The 11,723-nt window shown below is 35.8% G+C and overlaps 1 pseudogene; it reads right to left on the bottom strand.

Annotated features, from left to right (window-relative positions):
• Positions 1 to 11,377: 11,377 nt before the first annotated feature.
• LOC115210097 lies at positions 11,378 to 11,496 on the bottom strand (annotated as a pseudogene).
• Positions 11,497 to 11,723: the final 227 nt, after the last annotated feature.

Below are 11,723 nucleotides of genomic sequence, written 5' to 3'. Positions count from 1 at the left end.
GTTGTGATAATAATTCTGCCATCTCGCAGCCTTCAGATTCATTATTATAAACTTTATAAAAGCAATTTTTTTTCTCTCGAGCATCATTTTTCAAGACAGTGACTGCGAAGACTTGCTTTTATTTCATAATATACATACGTAGATTTATGTTTTCAACTGATTTCAATTCATCCAAGTGCATTTTATTATTATTATTATTATTATTATCATCATCATCATCATCGTTATTATTATTATTGTTATTAGTTATTGTTATATGCTTATTGATGTTCTCTTTGGTTTCCTAGAACAAGAATATTGATGTTGAATATTTGAACGTGAAAATTGTGTAGATATATATTCTTGAATATATATGCACGAGTGTGTACATCTATATATATAATCACATATATACATGCTTATATAGATATATATATGTATATAAATATATATATATATAGTCACATATATACATGCTTATATAGATATATATATGTATATAAATATATATATATATATAAATATATATATATAGTCACATATATACATGCATATATATACATATATATATATAGTCACATATATACATGCATATATAAACATATATATATATATATAAACATATATATATATATATAAACATATATATATATATGTATGTATGTATGTATGTATGTATGTATGTATGTATGTATGTATAGGTATAAAATGTTTTATTCTTTAACTTACCATATATCTAACCATATACAAAGCAATCGTATATTCGTAGCGTAAAAAGCAAAATCTTCACAGAACGCAATTAATAAAGTTTCAAAACATTATCGTTAGACTTTCGAGAGAAGTATCGACAGGAATAAACATATTAAGGATACCAAACGATAAAGAAAGTTGCAGGCGCATGAAGTCAACAAACTGATATACGTATATATTACAAATATATAATGTGATACAAACTAAGGTATCTAATTGCTTTCAATATACTAAGGTAACTGCGGCTAATATATCAATTGATCAATTTAAGTTCAATTACTTCAAGCCACATGTAAATAATGCAACACAATAAAGGCAAATTTAATTAAAGTTAGGACTTAAAAGCAGAGATCCATCAAAACGAAACGACATCGAATTAACTATAATTAAATGGGGAAACCTTAATTAAAAGCAACATAACTCATGTCGCTGCTTCAATGGTATATATACACGCTATCAATTTACCAATGTGCCGGTGCGAATTCTTGCAGTAAATAGGTAAATTCGTTCAATTAAGAGAATCAATCGAAAGTCAAAATAATATATCAAAATGATAATATATTACACGTATAATTTCTTGCTTGATTGTATACCTACGATGACAGATACAATCTAATTAAAAGAGAAGAACAACAGGACAAGGTAATATTGTGATAGGAGAAGAATGTAAGTTACGATATTCACCGCTGTATATAACATGTTGATAAATAAAAGAAACAACACTAGGAAACATTGAGAGTGATAGAGTAAGATGAAGAGGTCACATACATATATAAATTGATAGAACATAAATGTATGTTAGTAATACAGTAACAGAACGGTTTAAAATATTAATATTATACAGGGTAACTCTATAAATGTGAGATTGACAGACAGAAAGAATGAAAAAATCATTGATATTTCACTGGGGTAAAATAATATATCAAATAGTATTTCGTTTGGGGATTTGGTTTGCAAGATTCTTTATATGAGTTAGTGTGTTGAAGCATATTCTGTTGTGTCTGGGGAGAGTCATTTTGTTTTTGTGCCTTATAATTCAAAACACTCACCGGTAGCATTTCCATTTATTTCTTATTTTTATTTACCTAAAATTTTTGTTGCGTCTTGCAACCTTTTCAATTGTCTTGACTATTTATTTCCCGTATTTGGTTTGCAAGATTCTTTATAGGAGTTCGTGTATTGAAGCATATTCTGTCGTGTCTGGGGGGAGTCATTTTCTTTTTGTGCCTTATAATTTAAAACACTCACCGGTAACATTTCCATAAATTTATTTCTTATTTTTATTTTCCTAAAATTTTTGTTGCGTCTTGCAACCTTTTTAATTGTCTTGACTCTTAGTCTTTCTAGGTTAAGACTATTAAAAATGTTGCAAGACGCAACATTTCTTTTAGGAAAATAAAAATAAGAAATAAGTAGAAATGTTACCGGTGAGTGTGTTAAATTATACGGCACAAAAAGAAAATGACTCTCCCCAGACACAACAGAATATTATCTATTTTCATATATATGAAAGGAAATGGATTCGATCATATACATGTACATATACATATACATATATATATATATATACATATATATACATATATATATATATATACATATATATACATATATATATATACACACACACACATATATATATATATACACACACATATATATATATACACACACACACACACAGATATATATATATATACGACGGGCTTCTTTTAGTTTCCATTCACCAAATCCACTCACAAGGCTTTGGCTGGCATGAGACTATAATAGAAGACACTTGACCTATGTGCCATGCAGTGGATCCGAACCTGGCACCGTGTGGCTGGGAAGCAAGCTTCTTACGACACAGCCACTCCTATATATATATTTATATTCATATACGTTTCTATTCACATACATATGTGTGTATATATATATGTATATATATATATATATATATATATATATATATATATATATATGTATATATGTATATATGTGTGTGTGTGCGTGCGTGTATTTATATATAATCCAAGGCATAAATAATGGTCATAGCATATCTTTTCTTATTGACTCTGACGAAAGTAGCATTGACTTTCTAGGTTGTTCAATTTCTTAAAACCACTCGATGGGTCGGTTGACCAAACCTATCATTAATGAATCTATAATGACAATTGGAAACAGGAATAAGTAAAATTTACTGCAACAAAGAATAATATTTAATGAACTTTATGCCTTTTGTTGTGTACCACTTGAGTAAAACCAGTATAACTGGAACACACCCGTGGATTTACAGTACCGAATGGTAATGAGGTATGACTTCGGAAATACATGTATATATATATATACATACCTGTGTGTGTGCGTGTGTGTGTGTGTATGTGTTTAAATAGGGTTCTAATCCATGCTGCGTTCGCTTGAAGTACATCTGCTTATTCTCTAAAATTGAATGTAGGCGTTTTATTTCTGTAAGTTATACAAAAGAGTTGAGAAATACTCGGATATATATTCTGAAGAATACTGACATAAGATAACTGAAGATTGGAAGGATAGTTTGGTATCATTCATTCTCCATTACACGTGTTTCATTTGCTAATAGGTATAATAAAAATGTACATGTAAGAGAAATATATTAGATGTCTATGAGAAATTTTTCTTTCCGTCTGAAGAATAACACCAGTTTTGATATATGTGAGTGTGTGTGAGAGAGAGAAAGAGAGAGAGAGGGGGAGTGAGAGAGTGAGTGTGTGTGTGAGTGTGTGTAAATGTGTGTGTGGGGGTGTGTGTGAACTATTTATATCCTATTCATATAACTCAAGTTTAGATTCATTGTTGTAATCTGCCTCATGATATGAGACGAAGGTCACTCCCCCACTTTTTACTAGTGGTCATCGGGAAGGCACAACATGTATTTCAGGATATATTTATACGCGATTTCTGATATATTTATACGTTTGTGAACCTAAACATGTTCAAACAGAGCAATGTTATAAACATTAAACATACATTCCTAGAGATGAATAGACAGCAATGATGATGCGTGACTCTCCATATAATATGTGCTTTTCTGTTTACAGAGGCTGTGCTTGTGTGTGCTTGTATGTACTTGCAAGTATATATATCTACGTGTTTGTGAGTTCATACATACATACATACATATATATATATATATATATATATATATATATATATATATATATATATATATATATTCATAAGTCTGTATAGAAAAAAGTTCTTTCAGGGGGTATCTTATCCAGTTTTGCACAAATATCGATTTAACGATACAGGAAATATTTCACGTATATCCGTACTAGTCTTTAATGTTGGTTCCTCTTCAATATTAGTATTTACATTTCTGAAGTTTCGGGTGTCGCTATAGTGATTTTCCTCCTTATCGATTTAGTATTAAAATTCAAAGAAAACAGAGAATACATACATAGAGTAATTAATTTATCATCATCGTCCAGTCATAATGACTAAGCGGCGTTTTCGGATGATTACTATCATACATATTACTATCATACAAATCGAAATCGAAATTGAACCAATCCTATGACTGGCACCCGGCAGATGCCAGGACTCCTGGACTGGTGGTACGTAAAATGCACTATCCGAATCGTGGCCGATGCCAGCGCCGCCTCGACTGGCTTCCGTGCCGGTGGCACGTAAATTGTACCAATCCGATCGTGGCCGTTGCCAGCTTCGCCTGGCACCTGTGTCGGTGGCAAGTAAAAAGCACCCACTACACTCACGGAGTGGTTGGCGTTAGGAAGGGCATCCAGCTGTAGAAACATTGCCAGATAAGACTGGAGCCTGGTGCAGCCTTCTGGCTTCCCAGATCCCCGTTCGAACCGTCCAACCCATGCTAGCATGGAGAACGGACATTAAACGATGATGATGATGATGATGATGATGATGATGATATTTGTACTTTTAAATTGCATTATGCAGTTGAAGAAAGCAATAAGCTTTCTCGGGCCATAACTGATATTTTTCACATCTTAACAGATTCGTTTTTTATTCCGATTGAATTGTAACATGTTGTCTTGGAGTCTCTTCTACAAGAGCTAAAAGCTGAATGTTTAAAACATACTAAACAAAAGTTAGACATAGTTGAGGCATAGTTCAGAAGAACTATATCATGTTACTGTTCCTACGCCTATCCCTTGTCTAGTAAGGTAAGAAAAAATCAAATTTTAGGGTGCAGGGGATACAGTAAATGATAAGGCGGCGAGCTGACAGACATGTTAGCACGCCGGGCGAAATGCTTAGCGGTATTTCGTCTGCGTTACGTTGTGAGTTCAAATTCCGCCGAGGTCGACTTTGCCTTTCTTTCTTTCGGGGTCGATAAATTAAGTACTAGTTACGCACTGGGGTCGATGTAATCGACTTAATACCTATGTCTGTCCTTATTTGTCCCCTCTGTGTTTAGCACCTTGTGGGTAATAAAGAAATAGGAGATACAGTAAATGATATTACTAGAGGTGCGATTGAAGGAGTGTTTGACGTGATGGGGACCGTGATGGGTGCCCACGAAGAAGTTGGTCTTGTAGATGTAGGGGTAGGTGTCACAGCGTGGACGGGAGCAGGGAAATGAGCCAGGCTGGGAAACGGGGGTAACGAAGAAATTGTGGACCAGGAGGTGACGCAAATTTTGGGTGCATTTGAAAGAGGGAAGGGGTAGGTTTTAGGCGCAGGAGTGGTTGTGTGGTAAGCAACTTGCTTACGAAACACATGGTTCCGGGTTTAGTCTCATTGCGTGGCACCTTGGGCAAGTGTCTTTTACTATAGACTCGGCCCGACCAAATTTTGTGAGTGGATTTGGTAGACGAAAACTGAAAGAAGCACGTTGTATATATATATATATATATATATGTGTGTGTGTGTGTGTGTGTGTGTGTGTGTGTGTGTATGTATGTGCGTGTTTGTTTATTGCACCCCCCCCCGACATCGCTGTAACTTAGCTGTTCGGAAAAAGACAACGATAGAATAAGTTCTAGGCTTACAAAGAATAAGTCTTGGGGTCGATTTGCTCGAATTAAAGGCGGTGCTCCAGCATGGCCGCAGTCAAATGACTGAAAGAAGTAAAAGAATAACAGAATAAAAGAATACATACCACACATACACACATGCGTCGCTCTACCATTTGTTTGCGTGTGAACGGTATGAATGCGTGTGGTGTTTGTTCTAAAACAATTGTTCATTATAAATATCATTGAATACGAAATCTTTCAGAACATGTCTTCGAATATCTTAGATATGTCATCGGCAATATATAATTTGCACAGTCGATATTTTTCCGTGCCGCCTTAAATGTGTTTACACCAATGTCGCACTTTGCTTAAATTTCATTGAATTTCCCCGTATGTCCTTTAATGTTTATACACAGTCCAAACATTAAAGCAGTAGGAAACTTTATATAGGTTTTATACAATTGTGCTTATTTTTATCTTCTACGCCTATTGAACTATAATGGCAGCTGACGATCTCTGAGTCAAAAAGACGGGAAAATGTTACAGTTGATAATATGAATGCATTTCTATACAGTGTTACTTCCAGGCTTCCTTTCATCTGACGTAAAGGACTTAAACCTTTGAATTTTTTACGTTAGATAGTGTTTCATTTCAGATATAAAGTAATTTTAAAAGGATCTGTATTAAAAGAATATAAATTGCTAGAAGTTAAAAAAAATCCTTGATAATAATTGTTTTCTGAGATATTGTTTCATTTTATTCTCTTCTTATTTTGCAAAAATGACATAAATAAAAAATAGAAAAAACTATGACGCGTGCTGGTTACTACTGGCGATGTCTGCTTAATGGTGCTTAGATTGAACACGATTTTTAGTAGTTGTTAACGCTAGCAACAGTGAGTAAGAGAATAGAAATGTTTTCGTGTAAACTTAATAGAGCAAGTAATAAATTATTGAGGATTGGCAAATAAATTGCTAACAAGCGTAATTTGTAATTAAACATTTAATTGCATGAAAAAGCTGGAACTACTAAATTGTTAAGTGCAGCAGAATGTAATCAGTGACACTGAAAAGACGAAAGGTTAGGTTGTAATTTTTATGCTATTCAAGATCGTTGCAGGTTAAAACGACGTTGTCTGTTTCGAAACTTTATCGTTATATTCATTTCAAGGGAGGCGGCGAGCTAGCAGAAACGTTAGCACGCAGGGCGAAATGCGTAGCCGTATTTCGTCTGCCGTTACGTTCTGAGTTCAAATTCCGCCGGGGTCGACTTTGCCTTTCATCCGCTCGGTGTCGATAAATAAAGTATCAGTTACGCACTGGGGTCGATGTAATCGACTTAATCCGTTTGTCTGTCCTTGTTTGTCCTCTCTGTGTTTAGCCCCTTGTGGGTAGCAAAGAAATAGTTATTTCGTTTGTCCTTACGTTCTGAGTTCAAATTCCGCCGGGGTCGACTTTGTCTCTCATCCTCTCGGTGTCGATAAATAAAGTACCAGTTACGCACTGGGGTCGATATAATCGACTTAAGCCGTTTGTCTGTCCTTGTTTGTCCTCTCTGTGTTTAGCCCCTTGTGGTAGTAAAGAAATAGGTATTTCGTCTGTCGTTACGTTCTGAGTTCAAATACCGACGAGGTCGACTTCGCCTTTCATCCTCTCGGTGTCGATAAATAAAGTACCAGTTACGTACTGGGGTCGATGTAATCGACTTAATCCGTTTGTCTGTCCTTGTTTGTTCTCTCTGTGTTTAGCTCCTTGTGGGTAGGAAAGAAATGTATATTTATGTCAAGGTTTATATATGGTGGCACATGGCCTAGTGGTTAGGGTAACGAACACGTGATCGCAGGTTCGAATCTCAGACCGGGCGATATGTGTCTGTTTATGAGTGAAACACCTAAGCCCCATGCGGCTCCGGCAGAAGGTAATGACTCTTTCGCTACAACTTTCTCTCATTCTTTCCTCTTGCATCTAGCAGCTCACCTGCGATGGACTGGCGTCTCGTCCAGGTGGGGAACCTATATGCCAATGAAATCGGGAAACCGGCCCTTCTGAGCCAGACAGGGCTCGAGAAGGAACAACAACAAAGGTTTATATACTTGAAACAGTGGCAAAGCTGGAGCGAGGATAAACGTAATTACACCCAACCGCGTTTATTTGAAGTTTTTACGACTACATCAATTATTGTGTGTGTGTGGGTGTGTGTCGCTTCTTGCAACACTCTTTCTCTATGGAGAACAATGTGTGTGTGTGTGTGTGTGTGTTTGTCTCCCCGACATCGCTTGACAAGCGGCGAGCTGGCAGAAACGTTAACACGCCGGGCGAAATGCTTAGCGGTATTTCGTCTGCCGTTACGTTGTGAGTTCAAATTCCGCCGAGGTCGACTTTGCCTTTCATCCTTTCGGGGTCGATAAATTAAGTACCAGTTACGCACTGGGGTCGATGTAATCGACTTAATACCTATATCTGTCCTTGTTTGTCCCCTCTGTGTTTAGCCTCTTGTGGGTAATAAAGAAACAGGTATTGTGCTCATGTCCCCGTAACTTAGTGGTTCGGCAAAAGAGCCCCATAGAATAAGTACTAGGGGTCGATTTGCTCGACTAAAGGCGGTGCTCCATCATGGCCGCAGTAAAATAAGTGAAACTGGTGGTGCAACGCTTTCAACTACATATCGTTATAGATATGATATAAGTTTCAGTAGAGTACACAAGATGTCTGATATTCTTGTAACTGTGAATTATGTCACATCAACATGCGAACAATATCTACACGCGACCATCTAATTAATTTGCTTCGCTGAGAATGTCCAGTACGCGGAAGCATATCCGTAGCTGCTGAAGGTCGTATAATACTTTCTGAATCTATATCCAGTTTTAATTATTGTGTCCTTAAGAGTTTATCATTTCAAATAACTACCTGGGTGTTTTTCACTTAGTTATCTTCGTTCATTTTCTTTTAGTTTAGTTCAAAATTAACAGAAATGTTTCATCTCTTTCCGTAACGACAAGAGTCTCGATTAATTAAAGTTATCATGTTGTCCATTTTACGGATGTTTTATGTAAGTCTCTATCTAGCAACAGAATATTTAATTCTCTTAATAGAAAGACAAACTGAAAGGAAGAGAGTTATAGGGAAATATGTCATCTAGTTGACCGAAAGTATTTTATAGCAAACAACATATATTTAACTAAATAGTAAAATATTTATAGAATATCGTTATTTGTTATGAAGCGGCCATATTCTTTTATGTGGGCATTATGTACATAGTATCTGTTCTTTGAGGTTTGGCAGTTCAAAAAGGAAATTAGAAGATAATATATTTACGTTATTTCTAATGGGTCACAAGGGTAGCTGGCTTTCATTGCTACGATGTAAAGAAATTTACATTCAGTTGATAGGTTTCTCGCTTCTTGCAACATTCTGTCTCTATGGGGAAGCATGGTTACTGTTATATGATATAGACCACATACTCTTCATTGAGTCTACTTACCACACGTGGGCACAGTTGAGTCATTTTTAATTTTATGTTCAACTGGATAATATTACAGGTAAGTTTCAGATTTAGTTTCATAAATATTTTCATCCGACACACTTCGAGGGCAATATATTCTCACAAAAAGTAAATCGTTAAAATACATATCTGACAGTGAATAATTCCGAACTGCTGTTTTCTGAGTTCAAACGGTCACGAAGAGAATCTGTCATCTCACGTGAAATATTTATATAGTTCAGTGTCATACTAAATAACACTATGTGATGTAATCCTAAATGTCAGATTGTTGTAACGCCCACTTCGGTAGAGCAGCATAGCCATTAGATCAATAATGCCCACGAATAAGCTATGAACGTCTACTTCGTACTCTCTCCCTATACTGACCGACGTTACCTATTTATAGGGACTAGCACATACCACTCACCATGTGGTAGGAGTGTATTATTACTATTATCCTCGTAACATTTCCCCTTTTAAGTTTTCTTTTTCTCTGAGGGAGTGTAATTTTGTTTATTTTAATAGCAATAATTTTACATAGCCCACCTCCATATTTTCTGTTTGTTTCACACATTTATGCATTTAATATATTTTTTCGTTTGGCATCCACTTCAAGGAAATCAGTATAATTTCTTTTCCTTACGCTTGTGCTTCTGGGTTCCATCACCAGTAGTGGCATTGGTACTTGAGAAGTATGATATAACCATTCCATTCTCTTGGATTCGCTCTCAACGAAGTTTTTTACAGTTGGCTCATGTGTCTTTTGTATACATCTTTTCCATTTTTACCAAGTATAACACCATTCTTACGCGTTTCGTAGTCACGCCAATTTCCCAACTCCGTTCTTATAAATACCTTTTCACCAATTTTGAAAAATCTTGCTGTATTTTCCATTGCAATTTTTCTTTTCTTGCTACGTAGCGTTTTATCGCAGACTGATTTTACTTTCCTCGTAAACATCATTTCCGCTGGTGACATACCTGCTTGTGTATTTGGATTTGGTGTCAAACAGTATTCTTTGTTATCGGGTCCGCAACATACTCTGGCAAGAATATATTTTCAGCATTTTCTGACGACTAACTCTTCATTAATTGCAGAATTTCTTGCAATAACAGTAATTATTTTCATTGTTGTTGATGCTGCTATAGTTCCTGCAGTTGTAGCGGCTACTCTTGTTACTCCTTTTTGCAACTCGAGCAAACCGACCAACAAATTTTCCATAATTTTACCATTTTGTTTACGCAGAATTCGCATAAAATACTTTTGTGTACTTCGTAACTCCTTGTGGGTTTGTTAATTCCTCTAGAGTTTGTTAATTCCTCTGGAGTTTGTTAATTCCTCGTTGCCATTGTTGTAATCCTTTATACTGGACACTTATAACGCCCACTTCTGTATAGCAGATAATTTGTTAGACCAGTAAAGATCACGACACGACTAATCTACGACTATCTATTTCGTACTCTCACCTTATACTGACTGACATCAATGGTGTGTGGTACACCATTATAACTATTATGCTAGTAATACTGTCTGAATTGCAAAACATCTGTAGAACACCAAGAGACTTACACTGACGTAAATATGTAAATCATTTAAGGGAATTACTGGAATACTCATAACCAGAGCTGATCATAAATCCCGTTGAGTGCACATGACCTTATGTATATATACTACATAATCAAAGAAACATGATTAAGTTTCAATATATGCCGAACAGGACTTATTCAGCGAATATCAACGTTCTGCGAATTCTATGAAACACTCATCCTGGTATAACTCTAAATAGTTTGTCTGAGCATGAATTCATGTATAATGATTTATATATTCTTTAATATAACAAAAGCCGCACATTTTGGATATTCGCACAGTCTCGCCCAAACTTTTAGTAACATGGGTCATGTTGATATTTACATTTACAAATTTTTTGTGGTAACGTAATTCAGTACTTGACATATAAGGACATGAACCAGTTTCCTATTTCTGTATTGCCCACAAGGGGCTAAACATAGAGGGGACAAACAAGGACTGACAAAGAGATTAAGTCGATTGCATCAACCCCAGTGCGTAACTGGTTCTTAATTTATTGACCCCGAAAGGATGAAAGACAAAGTCGACCTCGGCGGAATTTGAACTCAGAACGTAAAGACAGACGAAATACCGCTAAGGATTTCGCCCGGCGTGCTAACGTTTCTGCCGTTCGCCAACTTTTACGCTTACAGCAACTTGGTTTCCCAAGCGGTCACCCATCTAAGTACTAACTAGGCTTGGCGTTGCTTAACTTCGGTGATCGGACGAGAACCCGCGCTTTCAACGTGATATGGCTTACAGCCATATCACGTTGAACCAGTTTCCGTCAGAACCAGTTTTCGTCAGCATGAACCAGTTTCCATCAAAGGAAATCACTAGCAATTCGATTATTTGTAGTTTATTGTTTGAAGAATCACAACACTGATTAACTGAATAGAAAATATGTTGCGTGGTAAGATTTACAATAAATAATTTCAATCTTAAACATCTTAAAAATGTTACAATGCTTGCACTATAATAAACATATAT

This window comes from Octopus sinensis, linkage group LG3 (assembly GCF_006345805.1).
Source record: "Octopus sinensis linkage group LG3, ASM634580v1, whole genome shotgun sequence".
Taxonomy (NCBI): Eukaryota; Metazoa; Mollusca; class Cephalopoda; order Octopoda; family Octopodidae; genus Octopus; species Octopus sinensis.
This window is presented reverse-complemented; position numbering and strand designations above follow the sequence as displayed.